We start from the raw sequence: 17,727 nt of genomic DNA, 5'->3' as shown, positions 1-17,727 counted from the left end.
ATATCTGACTTGGAATTGTGAGGATTTGATGTTATCATCAGACAACCAAATTTTTTCTACTCGCTCAAAAGATGGGAATTTTTACTTTAAACATCAGGCGGCAACTTAAGTAATCGTCCTCGCTTCGAATCCTCTCATTAGTCATCTCAGGCTCTTCGTAATTAGACTACAAATTATATATGCAGCGAAGACTGACAAGAGACACACCGAGGTCTGGCCGTGACTTCACATCGACAGTGTGACGTGAATGCATTCTGACGCGTCACTAGGGCAAGTGGATATTACAAGAAGACAATAGAAGTGTTGACAACACCTCCAATTGTCTTAAACTTGCAGTTCTTCCAGCACAGACTGTGTCAAAATTTCGTTAATTCTTCCAGGCTAATAATAATAATAATAACAACGCTAAAGGCGTCCTGTTGCTTTACTAAGCACCACGCTGTGTAGTTGTATGAAGAAGTGAAGGTATAACTCCACTCATTCTTAACCCCGGCACTGGGATGTGGGTGGGAGATCAGCTTCAATCAGCGGTCTTTTTACTCCGATGGAAAGAACCATTAAATAGGCTGCTGTGTGGGACCTAGACCTGGTCTGCACGTTGAACCATCTTTGCCGACTAATAATCTTTGGCATTTATTATTATTATTAAAATTCTAGTATTAACAACAGAAACAGTAACAACAATTACAACAACAATAATAATGCTAGATGAATCAGTAACATGGATGTTTATCGTCTGATATTGGGATTCGATTCCCTTCAGGGGGACTTTTATATCAGCCTCTCCAGACAGGCTCTGGCGTCCACTCGACCTGGCCTCTTACAAAGGGGTTAAAGTGACGTTTTCCTCTGTCCAGTGCCAAGTTATGGGATGAGCAGAACTTCAGACCATATATTCGTAACCTACTGCGAACAGAAAAAATACAAAAGAACAACATTGTTAATATTTTCAAGCTTTGAGGATTTAACGGCGATGTGAATTTGTGACCTCGATGAAGGAGGTAGTACATTCCACCGAAACGTCACGCAGCGAAAAGACTACGTGACACAACAACCCAGAAGTTCAGCGATACTTTTAACGTTTACTCGCCTGGTGCACGATAAATTTACGTCAGCAACAGGAGCTTAAAATTACGTTTATAAGAAACGCATATTCTGAACGAATATGGTTGTGGTAATCTGACTCATGAAGAAATCGGAGATTTCAAAATTCGACGCAAAGTAGTTAAAACAGGTTTTGTGATTCGTGGTTTATGTTCATGGCGCTATGTAACACACGAACGAAAACTGAAAGTGTTTATTTCACACAAAAAAATAATATTCAACGTTGCTTTCTAAACTGCAAACCAAGAAAACAAAATGAAGTGTTATCACATGTATTAAAATGCTCGAAATTTGTGGCAGTCAGTCGTTTAAATCACTGTTGTGTGACCATACGTTGGCGTGTTCGAATCTATTAGGTCTAATACAAACATTCGTGATGTAGTTTCTCCGATCTGAAAAATAACTGACGACTTTTCGATACTCTGAGTATCAGAGGGTACACAATTTGTGTGTAGATGATGACGTATCTACACATAGTCGTACATACAATTACCGGACATTTATAAATTCCCATGGGAGCTAAGTTAATTTCTGTACACCCTGTTGGATTGTTTCAGAATGCCTTGATTTATGACACCATATCAGACAACAATTGACACGTGCCCTTCAACTAATTCTGATAGATCATATTTCAGACGAAGTCAAAATAATATTAAATCCTGTGTATATGGGGCTTCATGCAGTATCCTGGATTGATTAGTGGTTTTATCTTCTGCTGAATTTGTTATAAAAGAACATGGTAGGCTTTTTGTCATGTCTAAAGAATTCTGGTGCGGAAATGTCTTTAAAATTAATCCTCAGGAACAAACAAACATTAAATTTCGTAATTTTATCCAGATCACACACTCAAAACATAGCCTATTTATTTACAGATTCCATCTCCTTCCTGGCCTTCCAAGTGACCGATTTCAAATTCTCTTCCGCAAAAAATCTTCCATTTACAGTTCTAGCTGCAGTAAAATGAGTTTGAACAGGATGCAATGGCGGGTACTGCTCTTTTATTTCGCCACGCAGTGTCCGGTTTCAGTACTACCCACCCGAGAAAAAGTATTTACTTTGATCGAAAGGGCCTACCCCCTGCTCGTATTATATGGTGCCCCGCTGAGCAGTATTTGCATTGGTTCATGGTGATATCAATCATCTACCTGTCGCTCCTACCTCTTGATGATGTTTCTTTTGATATTTGCTTATTACTTTCTACGCATCTGTTGGAACTGGTTGATGGTTAAGTCTACTCAGTAAAGTCTAAGTGTCTGTTGATACTACGTTAAAAAAAATCTAACAGTATAAGGACTCGTTGACAGTTTAAGGGTGGAGGGTAAAAAGAGGGGCATGCCATAAAATGTAGTTGTTAGTTTCTTTAAAGGTGATTTTTCAACTGTATTAGTATCACCAAACAATATTGTGAATAACATAGCAGACCTATCTTTCCTCGAATTCACGTGCCCCTTTAGAGTTCAAAGACATTTTAAATTTAGATAAACCTACTTTAAATGTTTACTTCTTACTTCAGACCCTCTGTGCAGTACTAAAGAACGGATAAAACGAAACTATCAAATAAAAACAGACGCTCCAGGATGCCTCTCATACCAGAAATAACCCCCAAAACATTGACTCAAGAATTATATTCCTTGTATTTATCACCGGAATGGATTATTTTTGAAATAAAAGTTGGAGATTAAACAAATTATAGTACTGCAATAATTTGTTTAAAGGTAAATTAGTATTTTATAGACTTGATAAAATTTGATTTTAACTTTACTAACTAACGGGAATTGTATTGCACTATACAAATCAAAATGTGATTTTTCAGAAAATTTTATCGTAGTTCCCAGTACTAAATTCTGTCGATCCGTTCAGTTATTTTGGAGCTAAAACATGGAGACAGAAATACATAATTCCTGCATAAGCCTATTCGTTCATTACTTGTTCTTCGTGTGTGTACATCCCTAGCCGTGCATTCAAATTTCCTGACTTCTGGCTACAAAAATGTTAACTTAACGCATTTTTGTCAGCTCTTGAGCGCGCTAAACAACAGCGATAATATTTATGACAGACAGATACACACACAGTAATATCTGTATCCTAAAAGACCAACTTAATGAACGCATATAAAAGAGATCAAAGAAATACAAGATGTTCTTTTTCAATACATAGGAAAAATTATTGGTTGTTGTCACCAGCATCATCATCATCATCATCATCATCATCATCGTGACTGCTTTTCTCGTGTTCTATGTGGCTGTCTTGTAGATTAATAATTAATGTTCCTCATGCTTCGCCACGTCCTACTTTCTAGTTTTCTGCAAGCTTTACGTAGGAGGCCCAGAAATATTCGGTCATCCTATTAAGTTTTTCCACTTTTGCTATTGTGAATGTTCCACTTTTCTTTGTCATTTCATGTTTTACTTCAGAATGTGTAAGTTCCATTGGGCTGTACTTAGCCGTTATGGAGAAGAAGAGTGTCCTTATGTGTCCTGCTCACTTGCCAACTTCTTCCCATTATTCATTCTAAAAACACAGGCTTTGTCTCTGTCTCAGAAAATGCAAACGAATTTGCTGAAAAAATGCCTTTGTGTATAAACAAATTAGAAGGAAAAGATTGCATTAAATATCTGATCGTCCTGCAGTTGATTTTATATTTACTTTATAAAATAAGCTGCTAAGTTTAATAAAAAAAGTTCTTCCCAAAATGGCACTGATATGTACGCTAATGGTCATATGTATGGTCTATAGACTATATAACCATTATCGTATAGGATATGAAAATTATTAGCATTCGGTCTTGAAAAAATGGCAGACTTATATGGTCCGATATTTCAGAAATCAACGTTTTTATTAAATTAATTTTGCTTATTGTGGATGGATATTTGTTTGCGTCTTTATGTGTTATGCTGTCCTGTGTACAGGTACAGGCCTTGCGACGGGCCGATCCCTCATCCAAGGAGTCCTACCAAATGTCCATAGATTAAGCCAATGTAAAGTTGGGACCCGCAGTGCTCAGGCACTTGAAGAACGGATCGTATAAAATAAAATAAATATTGTGGAAAACAGAACACTAATTTCCTTTCAGATTTATTTACTGTTTCAATAGGCATATTAAATTATTTATGTTTGTCTATTGTAAATTTGGCTATAAAATGTTTAAGGCCCAGTGAAGTGTCTCAACATAAGGACAGCGCGAAAACTTAGACCCTGGGATCATATTGCGACGCGTGTGTAGGTTGGGTCTCATCCAGCGTAAGAGACTTTTTGTCTGCCGAGCTTCGTGGTAATGGCTGCCACTTCTTAATCGAATTCACAAAGTACGCGAATTAAATTCCGTTCGATGAATAGGCATGTAGAAAAATTCTACGTCTGTACAAGAACAAGCTCAAAAGTAGACCTATATGCACAGTACATGATCTTTCTTGGAACAGCATTTTATTACGATTTCTTATTCTGTTATCTTTGGAAAAGTTCTTTGACTGCTCCTGTTGGTGAAAGCCTTGCTAAGGGTTACGTTGAGCAAGTTGTAGGTCCGAAATCTGGCTGCTTCGCCTATTTTCGCCATGTCTTTCGCCTGCTGACACCATAACAGCTTTGTAAACACCCTGCCATTCCTAATGTAGGTCCTGCCCCTGATTAGACATGGACAGATGGCGTGGTCTGCCTCACTCAGACAAGCCATTAATACGCAGCTCGAGACAGTGTGCGACCATCCTGCAGGAATGGATGTTCGGATCATCTTGCTCCAGAACTGTCATTAATATGGACCCAACAGGGGGAGCAGCGTCCCTTGTTTTGCCTTACTGCATTGGCCCCCCCGGGAGGGGGGGGGGTTATCGCTCCGCACTGTAACATGCCATGCTATAAAATAAAGTAGCATTGCCTTGTTGCATAGTAATTTTCCTCGTGGTACGAAGACGTATGTAGTAACAGCAGCGAATGTTGTATCGCTTGAAAGGTAAGAAGTGTGTAGTCAGCTTCAGGCTCCGGCCGTCTCTTCTCACCAGTTTGGTGTTCTCTTGGTGATTATCCTTTTGCAAGTATTTGCTGTGTTATGGTAAAGGCAGCGGGAGGTCAGCGGTGGACTTCAAGTCCCTACAGAACTTCGCCCTACTGGAAGGCACCACCGAATAGATTGTTCCCTGGTTAACGTCCTCTACGAAGATGTACAAAGAGCATGAAGAAAGGGCGATATTAGTATTACGCTTTGGTCAAACACTCCTCATGCGCTTTTCGTTGGTCATGTCTCTTGTACTATAGCCTTTGCTATGAATGCATCTAGTGAGCTTGGGAGCAAGGCGTAGGTCAGCATCCTTATCCAGTCTTAATTTGCTCTCCTGTAAACCGTCTTGTTCCCTGGTAATTTTCGTGAAGGAGGATGGTGGAATGGATGTAAGACTAGTCTGCTTTAGATTTCGGCTGACTTTGAACCTCCCGGAATGTATGGGGCTGTTTATCGAAATAATCTTTTCGATGTTACAGTTTACCCAAATGATTTTAGTAAAAATCAGGTAATTTTATTATCAATAATGTATGCGCTAAACTTTAACAGCTAGGTAACGGTGTTTCCTACCATTATCTAGATGCAGTGTCAGTATAGCCCTCATTTAAATTCCAAATAGCTTTAATTATCGGTTCGCATAATATCTCTTGGTAGTTTAGAATATTCTTTATCTGTACTGTTATGATTGGTGCTTAACTATTTACAAAGAGTCCGAGTAACAAATATAGATAATTTTATGTATTGGGCCGTTCTTTATCCCACTTTTAACGCAACATTACTTCTGTTATTCATATAAGTTTCTAGGCACTCAGTCGAATTACGAATAGTACATTTATGCTAATGATTATCAAATTTTTTTTCATTCTGGAATCGTATCGAACGATCGATATAATCTGTTTAGAAGTTTTGGAATATAACATTGATTAAATCCTAATTGTTGGTTTATTGTTTACAAATAGATGGAGCAGCTAATTGCCAATAATTGCATTATCACACACCGCTTTTTTATCTGTTACACTTTATCAGCACTGTCTCGGTTATTACGAAGCCAGGGGCGACTCTTATCTGCATGATCTCTGGGATGTAATGTTCCTCCCTGTTAACTTGCTGGTCGTGAACGTAGGGGGGGGGGGGGGAATGTAGTTACAAGTTTTGTCCGCCTAGGTGGTGTAGTGGTCTGGACAGGTACTAGTAGCGCGGCGGGGGGAGCAGAGTGTGGCCTGAAGCTAAAACTGTTGTGAAGCTTCAGAGACCCCGAACTGCAGAGTTCGTTTTCTGCGCTCGCAATAGAGTCTGCTCGTTTCTCTGCTGCAGTCAGTGTTTTACTAAATCTTGTTATCATACCTTGTGGAGTGAGACGGTAAACAACATCTGGTGCCTTCACACCTTCCTTTTCTTTCTTCCGATAATGTTTACACATTTCTGAAGCCGTAGTCAAGAGGAAATGTCTCTAGGACCACAGCAGCGTCATTTGAAACAATTACATTAAACTGTTTCTATATTTTAATGAGAGATTTGAAACAATAATCACTTCGATTCTTCATTTATGCTTCCAGCAACAAGGTTTATTGTTTATAGATGAACTAATTACCGAACTCGCGTAATTTACAACAGCGAACAGATGTGTTGTTTGAAGCAGACTTTGAGCAACTTAACTATGGTGATACATGTCTGAGGTTTTCCACAAGAAACATGAACGTATGAAACGTGTTAAGTGAAATTATTGCAAAGCACGATCAGTCGTTAATTCTCTTTTAAAACGTACTAGTTTGAAAGCAGTTTTTATTATCACGTATTAAATCCTTTTAAGATTATGTGAAAATACACATAAATGCAATACATATGAATGCAGTGTGTGTAATATATTAGTGCCAATGTTTAACAAGTCTTCGGTTGTTGTGAAAATGAAATATAACACAAAGAAGCAAGATCAGGGAAGAAATTCTGCTAGAATTGCAACTATATTTTATGAAGACTGAAAGTTAGTTAAAGCGATAAGGAAGGACACATGTGGTGTAGTTTAAACAACATCCACTCAGTCAGACTGCTGTTTACGAATCCAGTCGCTTGTTGAGAAGAGGCTTACACCACAGTATGTAAGTACAAGTCCATTTTCACTTACAATTGAATATAGGTTAAATGGGCCTCCATTTCAGGTAGGAAATTTACTGCGAAATGTTTCGATGTCATGTTCCTGCGACTGTTGTGCAGGTATTGGTTGGTGTCAGTTTACAGTGCAGATTATTGTACTGTCTAAACAAATTTCGTAGTTTTCTACCTCTTCGGCATTAATTTTAATACTCTAATATGTTAAAGAAATATTAAGCGTAAAGAAATTATTGTTTTTGTTAAAGACAGGAAATGTAATTTCATTACTCTCGTGAATAAAAGAGCCAAATTATTTGGTTTCGATTGGTATGAGAGAAAATGACTGAGTTCCTTGCATTCAAAATACAGGTTAAGACATCTGTTTCACATCTGTTCTTGAAGATAAAATTCAAGCAATTACTTTGTATGAAGACAATGGTAAAAATAATTAATCTTTACGAAGGCAGGTGTAAAAAAATGCTTAGTTGTTATGAAAGTTGTATCAGCAAATAGACGTTAAATTTGGTGAAATAAAGACCAAACATTTTATTGGTTTTTTTATGGGAGTCAGAATATTTTTAGTTTTGTAAAATGTAGAAGCCAACAGTTTAGCATGCCGCCATAGTGCAAAAAAGATGAACCTCGCCATGTATCACAGTTAGTATTGCAAACTGAAATTGTGTTTTGAAGTTTACCGATTATTCATTGATAAATTTGTCACATTTCTGTTTTCATACTGTACAATAGAGTTAAATACATTGAAATAACATGAATAAAAAAAAACGTTTTAGCTTGAGATGGAGAAGATTATATGAGACCAGTTATTATATTATAGTATACTAAACATTTATTCAGAATTTTAACAGGCTAATAACTAACATATTTCGTGCAGAATTAATTAGTGTCACAATGATGAAAAGTTTTAAAACTCTCTAGCGCCTTGTTTATTTGGGCTTCCTTGTGTTAAAAAAATAAATTACAAACATTGGAATTTAATATTAAGTTCAGAGCTAATATGAATTCCTTCCTTAACATTTTTCCGAGACACAAAAATAATTTTATTATTTCAGCGTTCCTTTCTAGGCCTAATAATAACATTTAAAAATTATGAATTCACATGTTTCGGCATACTGTACGGCTTCTTCAGGCTTTTCTCAAATACAATTAAAAGGATATGAGGAGTGTTGTTGCTGTCGTAAAATGTTTCCTTTCCTTTGGAAGTAACTAATATTTTTTATTAGAGAAACATGTCAACTTCGATCCCACTCATTTGTTTCCGTTATTCATATTTTGGGTCACAGTTTGAATCAGAAGATGGTCCATATGCAACAACGCATAAATGGATCTGATGTGAGAACATTTACAATCATCATTTGACCATACTTCTACACTCAATAGCCCTGAAGTGCATGCATGATGCATGATGAACTTTTTTATTGCCTGTCAACATGTTCATATTTTGGCATTATTAATAACTTTATCTACAATAATCTGTACCCACTGTTCAACACCGAATTACTGAACACAAAAAGTTAATTTGCGAAACTAATTAAGGCATAAAGATATTTTAAACATGTTGCCCTAAGACGAACATACAATATGGAATATTTAAAGCAGCTAATTTAGACAGAAAATGACTATTCAATGCAATTTAATCTTAGTATCAATTGTTTACAATTGTTTAATCGAGTTGTTAGTTTAATTTTCTTTATTAGCGATTTAATATTGTATAAAAAATTATCGCAGATTTAAATAATTTGCAGGGAAGTGAGAAAAAAGGACTTAAGAATAAATTTCATTATCGGTCAGATTAATATATGTACCAATGAATTTATCCTTTAACCCTTTAAAGCCGAATGGTAAATATACGTACCACCAACTTTACCAAATAGTAAAGATGCGATTATTGCCTTGCGCAGCTAATGTTTGTAACCGTGAAGTGAGGTGTTTTCTTGGAACTGCATTATTAAATGTTATTTAGACGATTGTCGGATTAAAAGGGTTAATTATTTTATAAATACTCGTAATATTCATGAACCAACCAATTTTCTCTTACCTCTCTCAGCTTAGTATATGAAATTGATTATAGTTGTGTGTGAGGGGCCTAGAAGTGACTATCTACACATTCTATATCCCAGTTTTACATAGAGAAGGTGAGTAATGAACTTTCGCTTGTCTTTATCACCGGAGATAGAGCTGTCGGTGTTCAAGGTAGTTCTGACACAGTGGTGACGTAAAGAATACGTCTCAGCCATCGTTAAATAGTTGCTTCTTACGCTTATCGTCTGAAGTTGAAACGAAAAATTTGACTTCAGTACAAATTTAAAAAGCTCTTAACATCCTTGAAAATTTCGTGAAATGATATTTGAAATGCGCTTTTAAAATTATAAATGTTTAAACCTCAACATCGTAACTCTAAATTCTTGGCAGTCACTTATGATCCCATTATTTATTTATGAATTTATTCGTTCTTTTTGTTAGTATTGTGAGAGGTTTAGGCGTTTAGGCCCTTTTTGCTGTGAGCCTGTATGAAATTTGTACTTGATTTTAAATGATTATATTGTGATAATGAAAACAATTATATTCTTTTGAAGCGAGATAAATATTAAAAATTTATATCGTGACGAGTATGTATTAAAAGCATTACCAGTCGTCTGAGCCACAAGGTAACGGGGCAAAGACATTCTTTAATTAAGTAACAATAGAGGAAGGTCTGTAATATTAAACTTTGGGTTTAAATTAGGTCGATGTGCAACATTTCGAAAGCTAATAGCATTAAGTATAGATATTTTATTTGTTACAAAATAATTAGTGTCATAAGCGAAGACGTATAAAGAGTTCTAACTGAAATTTTTCTTCAGAAATTAATTAGTATTTATAATAATTCATGGATTCATAAATAATTTGTTGTCGTTATTAGTCGTCCCTCATAACTGAATCTTCACCTTTAAACTGTAAATGTGACTGCGTACATGATTAAGTTTGGTTCATTACTAACAACATAGTGATTTTAAAATTTGATTTGGGGTTTTCACGGCGAGTCCGAAGATGGCTGTCTTCCGGGTTGTTGCGCCGTGTAGTCTGGTAAAAGTTTACCGACGTTTCAGAGGCCCTTACTGTCTCCATCATCAGGAACCTCCGAAATGTTACTACACTGCGCTATAACCCAAAAGACGACCATCTTAAAATTTATTGTTTGTTGGGACTGTATCGAAATTCGTAAAAGTACCAATGCTGTGTTCTTGCGGAGCAAATAATGTATTTTAAAGCTTTAAAATTGTGTTTTTTTACAAATCAAAAACCTGATTAAAACATCTACATTACCAATATTACAGGAGAGAGAGAGTTCGTTTAGTTACTTTATTCATGATCCGCTTGTTGGTTCCAAATTAAAAAGTTAAAAGATTTTGTAGGTCTAAATACCACCACAGTACCATGGCGATATATAGGAGGTGTGGAGGTAAAGCATTCTTAACCTAGTTGTCAAGAACATTAATTACAACGTATAAGAAGTCTGAGACTACGATGTTAAGATGGCACCCTGTGTGGATCTCCACGTAAGGAGGGTAACTGCGAATGCATTAAATAAAGCAGTTAAGAATAGCCCTCAAGGGGTGTTTTCCCAGCTTGTGGGTTAGATTTTGAAGAAGGACTTTGCTCCATGGAGTTAATTCATAAGACTTTTGTGCACTGAAGTTAATGCTTGAATCTTTGGCTGATATGATGTATATATCGCGTACTTGTTTCATATTCGTCACTACAATGAAAACCTTTGTGTGTTTGTTAGTAAAAATTTCAGTTTTTACTAGGTCTGTTAGGATAAAACGTATGAGTTTATAAATAGAGTGTATTTTGAAGATAAATTATAACTTTCTTGTAGTCTGTAGCATTACTCATTGGAATATCGTTGTTGAGAATAATATACCATTATGGCCGTTTGATACAGTGTAAGATTTTCTTTCATGGACACTCAGTTCATTTAGAAAGTTCCTATCATGAGTGGACTGAAGTTTTACTTGGATTATGATGTGGCTATCTTCTGGTTTGTTTGCCTTATAGTTTTATAGAAGTTTACAGACTTTTCAGAGGTTCATAACTCGGGAAACTTCTATCAGACGCAAACGCCCAGAAGACAGCCTACTTCATACATGACGATGCGAGAGCCTGAAATCTCTCCCTATTAATCGTACTAATACATTTTCCACATCTGGATTAATTGTTGTCTTTTCAAGCAGTCGCTTCCCTTCGGTAGATCTGTGACATGTTTCCTGGGTTACTTACCGGTACAGTTAATTATACGTAAAGAAATTTGAGATCAGTTTATCCATGAACCACGCCATCGGACAAGTTAAACAGTCATATGTTGACTTACACAATGAGTGTACTCGTATTTAACGGCTTTGCTAGTGACACTGCCTTTCCGCTATGGGCGATGTAAGTTTCCTTGTCTTTGTGGGAGATATCCCTTTTTATATTTACAACGGCTGGAGGTATTTATTACTTTGAGAATATAATTAAATTTGCTTTTTGTTACTTTCCTGGATCAGGATTTCGCATATTCGTCCTCTGCCCAAAAGTCACTCCCGATTTTTCGAATTTCTGTTTTATACCATTAAATGACGCAAAATCTTAAAGTTCAAAATTTATTTAAGAACCGTCCTATGGTAATAATTAAAAGTTCAGAACCGTCCATATCTTCTTATTGGTTGTAAACAATTACACACGATGTCACATATTTGGAAATTCAAGCATATACGCTGGTTCAGATTTAGGAAGGAGCGTCGATCGTCAACTTTTTACTACCTGTATCAGATATGATAAATCAGACAGAGGGCTTCCGTACGAACTCCAAAATGATCCATTTTTTCTTTAGAATCGTGACAGTTTAAAAACATTCTAAAACCAACTTAACAACGCTAGTTGACAACAGAATAACGTGTGACGAAGTAAATTTTAGAAACTGAATACCTGTTAAAACCATATAATATTAATCTTTACATTTTATGAAACAAAACGTTTCTTTATATTTACTTACATATGTATCAGATATTTTCAATGTTTTATGTTCCAGTACAACATAGAAAAATAAGTAGGCTTATATAATATTAAATAATACGAAAATCGCAAATGGAAACTTAAATTCTTTTTAAAACACCAACAAATGAAAATACTCAAGTTATTCATTAGACGAGATGGAAATATAATCCTGCTATTCGTTTTGTTTATTACGATTATGATATTATACAGTTTTTATTATGAAGATCCCGTACATTTAATGCTTACGTTCTCTTATTTGTTTGAATAAAGCAGCTGTTGCGAAATGGAACCGAGTAGTTTATTAAGATCTTGGTAACATCTCAGTTTGATTTGGTACAAACCTCATATTAGTCAACTTGATCGCTGAAGTTAAAGAAAGAGAAAAATCCTTCATTTTTTGTCCAACGAGCTTTTATTGACAGTACTGTTCCTTCATAGTTATTAGACCGCTTTCGTAGTATCAATTTCCTTTTGAACATACTCTCAGAATATTTTCACGATGATTCATTTATCTGTAGAAAGACCATAAACAAATGACTTTTCTGAGTTTAGACCCATTTTACAAATTTGTTTGTGTGTCGAATAGTTGGAAATATAAAGTAGATTCAGAGTTCTCTTATCGTGCTTCGAAGGGGTTAGCAAATGTTTAAACAGTGTTGTGTTCTGATCTGTGTCTACAGTTTTGTCAGTGTTTCTGACATACAGACAATTTTTCGTTTTGTATTTCTGATATATTTTCTGGCAGTTTTGAAGGTGACAAGTAGTGTTATTCGAATGTTGTGAAAGAAATAACGATAATTTAATTTTGAAGGCCTAAACAATATTGCACACGTATTTAAAAGCTGGCATTTCCCTTGCTTTAGGCCATTCAAGTGCCCAAAATTCTCTGTCGAAAAGACCAGACCACTCACCAAATTTGCATCTTCATAATGAATGGTTGTCCCTTTTAAATAGGAAATAGTCGATGTCTTGTAATAGTAACAGGAAACGTTTCAGATCCTCACCTTTTATAAGCTAATGAATTTCATAATAATTCACATACAGCCATATTTACTTTCGATTCCATCACAGAACGCCTTGAACTGTTTGTGGTTTAGCTCAGGCGACTTCATAAATAAAATACACTGACATGCAATTATTTTCAAATTCAGTTTTGTTTATAGGAAGTGTAATAGTAGGCCTACTGCATTACTTCACTTCTGGAATTTGACTTATGCGTAAGCTTTTAAAGAAGACACTAAAAGAATTTTGAAGCACGTAACAAAAATTGCACCATTAGAACCATTGCCCCAAACTTAAGTTCTGAGTTAAGATTCTGAGGTCTAAATAATACCTTAATGAAATCTGATTCTGTCTGACTTTGCATTGAATGAAAAGCTACAGACATTTCGGTATCAGACGTCACACACTGGGCTATTTAGCTTTTTAGCTTTTACGTTGACTGATCAACGGCAACTGAACTGTAAACGAACTTCATTAATATCTCGGAAAACTGAATCTCATTTTTGAAATATCAGTTTCCAGCCTTTTTATAGTCGTTTGGTTTAAATAGACAGTTTCAAACTGTTTTTACGCAGTTAGTGCAACTAAGCTTTTGTGACTCAACAACTTTTAAATCCCTTTCAGGAAAGGGTTTCGTTGACATGGAAATTAAATGAGATATTTTGAAACTCACTTCAAAAACTTGTTCTGAAGAGTCGGAATATATATACATATATATATTTTTTACAAATTTAGAGTTTTACTGAATAAGACAAAAATTACATTACTTTTTCCCCTTAAATCTCTGGAACACTTCTGATTGAAATCTGAATGTTTAAATTCAAAATGACATCAAACCGCAATCTCTCGTCATGCATAAAATGTATACATTTTGCACGTATTACTGCCTTTATTCTCACCAAAACAAAACATAAATTCTTTGTCAATTGTTCTCAAAATATCCCGTTTTTTCTCATCGACGGATTTTGTAACTAGTGAATGATTTCACATAAAAATACAGCCTTAATAGTTAGAGGGTGTATTAAAATTATCTTAACAATTTTACCATGAATGAAACCTTTATGAAAAAAACATAGACACACTGTTTGAGCGTCATGTGCGACAGAAACTCGTAAAGTTCTTCTTCTTCTGAACATTACACAGGCTACTCTGTCATCTGGCGTAATTGTCCGCAAAACTTTCAACTTGTGAGCATAAAGACACAAAAGTTTTCGTAATAAAGAAACACTGTAAAAATGCGATAGGCATTTACAACTCGCGTGCTGCAGCTCATTTCGACTTGCGTGGACTACGTATCCTTTAGACATTTTCCTCAGACACAGGTGGACTCCTTGTATCTTTCTTACGCAAAACAGTTTCCGTCTCCTTAAAAACTGTTTTTATCGGGAACGTATCGATTATCTTGATGGAGGCGTCTTTCGATACGTTGTTCTGGAGTAACTTTGGACCTGTGTATCCGATTTCATTTTGATATACCACTCCAAGCACTTTGCCATCTCCTACGGTTTCATGGCGACTAATCTGATTCATGAATACGGATGCAGTGCAGTGGAAAACGAGTGTTATCATCCACCGGGAACTCGGTGAAACGTTGAGAGTCTCTTTCGAAAATGACGCTTAAACAGTGTGTGTATTTCCACAAAGGTTTTACTCACGAGTAAATTTGTAAAGACTTTTTACATGCGTCATGTATTACGTCTCAGTGCGGCTCCTTAAAGTGTCTCAAGCGTTTTCCAGTAATGTTTTAATAACCAAGCTCACAGCAGCAAAAGACCATAATTACATCACAGGACACAGGCTCAACGTACTGAGAAAACTAACATTCTGAAGATGGCTGTCTTCTGGGTGGTTGCGCCATATATCCGGTATAAGTTTACCGACGTTTCAGAGGTCACAAACCCATGTTGCAAAATAGGAAATAAATCGATCTAAATTTTGCCTGTTTTGGTGAGTTCCGGGTTACCACTGTGCTGTTGTATTATCCGAAACTTCTTCAGACTGTTCCAGGTCCACAGAAATGCATTATGATTTTCTAAATGGAGATGTACTGAGAATTTATAGGCTTATAATTTTATGTGGTACCGAAATTTGAATTAACAGTCATTGAAATGCGCATTTAACGTTATTAATTTATGAAAACGTACCATTTGCTTTTGGAAGGACTAATAAATAGCACTGATGAGTCGGCGTTTGTGTATTACTGGCCTTTCGATGTTAGGGTGCTGTCTGGTTTTCGACAGGGCTAACTTTGTCTGTCTCTGTAATAACAGAAGAACATACCATTCTGTGTAGTAATTCAACATCTCAAAAAATTAAATTGATTTTGACTTCTCTCTGTTTTAGGAAGTAGCACTTCTAAACATTTTACCGTCTCCTTTAGTATTTGTATTAACAATAAAATCCCCCCTCCCGTGCGGGAAGGAAGTTTATGGCGCTGATCGCCGAGGCCAGAGTAATGAATGGGTAATGAGTGCCTCACAGTAATTAAAAGACTCTTGTGGGCGTGGAGAGGGTGTACCCTTTTCGTGTTTTGTTAATCCTCCGTCGGCTTTTGTGTTGGAGGTCAGTAAGTAAGTTGAAATTCCAATGCAATGAAACGATGCTATAACATAAAAATCGGCTTGACTTCGCTCTGCACAAGACAGGGTTTTAACGGAATTTTTAACCACTAATACTTTAATAAATTGTTTTATTACCGTAAATATTTTATTAGTTGTCCGGGAAAGTTGCTGTACGAGTTCTCGATTGATGTTCATGCTGACGCCCAAGGCTTTCAGTTAGGCTAAATCCAGGCGTTTGATCGAACATTTAGAATAATATTTGCATTTGAAAAGTGTATTAATTCAAATAAAATATTTCTTCCTTGGAGAACTTAGTGATTTGTCCCCTTTCGCGTTACCACCGCTGTGCAAGGTAAAGAGAGAATGGAGTTCATCGGATAACCTTGCCCTTGAAAAATTATAAATTATGCGCGGGAAGGAAGAAGGTTCAGTGCACGTTCCAAACTAAGATGGAAGAATCAACCTATTCAGCAGGACGACAAAGGCCCAGACATCGAAGATGATCTTGACGACGATTTCTGGTGTTGTTAAAATATAAAGATGTTGAAATATATCCTAATATGAACAGGGAGATCCGGGTAGGCTCATAAAGCCTATTTTCCTGTTACACAGATTTCTAGTCATACAGATGTTGTGTTGTTGATGCTTTATTTCGGTAACAAGCGACGAAATGCAACGAAACTCATGAGTTATCGTTCTGGGCTGGTGCGCACGTGGTCATACCATTTAAACCCAGTCGGGTCACATTGTTTCTAGTGATGTGAGGTTGAAATTTATACCACGTATTGCCCAGCCCTAAAATAATAGACCTATATGACAAAAAATATTCGAAAAATATGCATTTTTTTTCTTCTGAAAGCAATAACTTACATTTTAAGAACGTAAACTGGTAGTTTACTTTCAAAATTTGATTTTCCACTGCGATTAATATTGGATTTTATGTTTTGACGGTGACGAGTATGAAGATGGCTGTCTTTTTGGTTGTTGCACCGTGTAGTCTCTTAGACATTTTACCGACGTTTCCGAGGTCCTTGCTGCCTCTATCATCAGTGCGCACCCTGATGATGGAGGCAACCACAAGACAGCCATCTAAGGATTAATCTCTTCTATTTAATGTTGTCATGGCGATTATGAATATTTTAGAGGAAGGTGTCGCCACCATCTTTAGGATACAAGTGAAGAGATAGGTGATAGGTTCCCCCGAAATGTTGAAAATCGTCCGCAAATCGTCAGATGTCGTAACCCATAAGAACATTGCGTTATTCTTCATTTATATTTGATTTGACGGCTATAAAGAACCATTGGAGCTAAGCATGTGAATTTTCGCAAGCAGACCATAAACATAACCACAAATTATGTACGGTACTTTATATATGACAAATTTATTCGAGATGTGTGCATATTAAATGGTCACTAAACTGTATAATCATTCTTTATAGATGTTTATAAACTTACCTTATAGATTTAAACGTCTGAAGGACGGGCGACATCAAAAGTTCTGAGAATTTTTGTTTTACAGGCAACTCGATTTTACATTGTCAGGTTTTGTTGCCCTCACCACCAGCAATAAAATGTCTAAATAATATGCGTTGTGCGTTTTGCACGTACTTGGCGAATGGCAAAGAAATAAACACGTCAAATCTTTTATGTACGTAAGCATATTTTATATCCGTGAATCTGCAACGTAATTTATTAATTTTTGAAAGAGTTCGGAAGTTATTGTGAGAAAGTGGTCTTGACAGAAATACGAGACGGCTATTTAGAGCTTTTGGTCTTACGAGTGCAAAGTTATCTCAAACAGATTGCATTAATTAACAGTTGAATTATAGTCCCGGTTGCTTAAAGAAGGAAAGTATAAAATACGTTATATTAATGAACCGTTGGTAACTGATAAAATTAAATATCTTGAGTATTTTTAAATTCTACAACCGTTTCATTCAGAAA

At 36.1% G+C, this 17,727-nt stretch overlaps 1 protein-coding gene across 2 annotated transcripts in view; it reads left to right on the top strand.

Moving 5' to 3' along the window:
- The window catches only part of fj (four-jointed box kinase), a 220,090-nt gene that overhangs the window by 45,978 nt on the left and 156,385 nt on the right, over positions 1–17,727 (top strand). The window contains exon 1 of one of the 2 annotated variants that reach the window (XM_087345083.1): positions 6,321–7,191. The exons of the other annotated variant lie outside the window; for it this stretch is intronic. The gene's annotated coding sequence lies outside the window, so the exon portion shown is untranslated. Of the gene's footprint in view, positions 1–6,320; positions 7,192–17,727 lie in introns of those variants that run through there. 2 annotated transcript variants of the gene reach the window in all.

Source organism: Zootermopsis nevadensis, unplaced genomic scaffold (assembly GCF_977971745.1).
Source record: "Zootermopsis nevadensis isolate Lab colony 2312 unplaced genomic scaffold, Znev_1.0 Znev_ptg000008l, whole genome shotgun sequence".
Taxonomy (NCBI): Eukaryota; Metazoa; Arthropoda; class Insecta; order Blattodea; family Termopsidae; genus Zootermopsis; species Zootermopsis nevadensis.
This window is presented reverse-complemented; position numbering and strand designations above follow the sequence as displayed.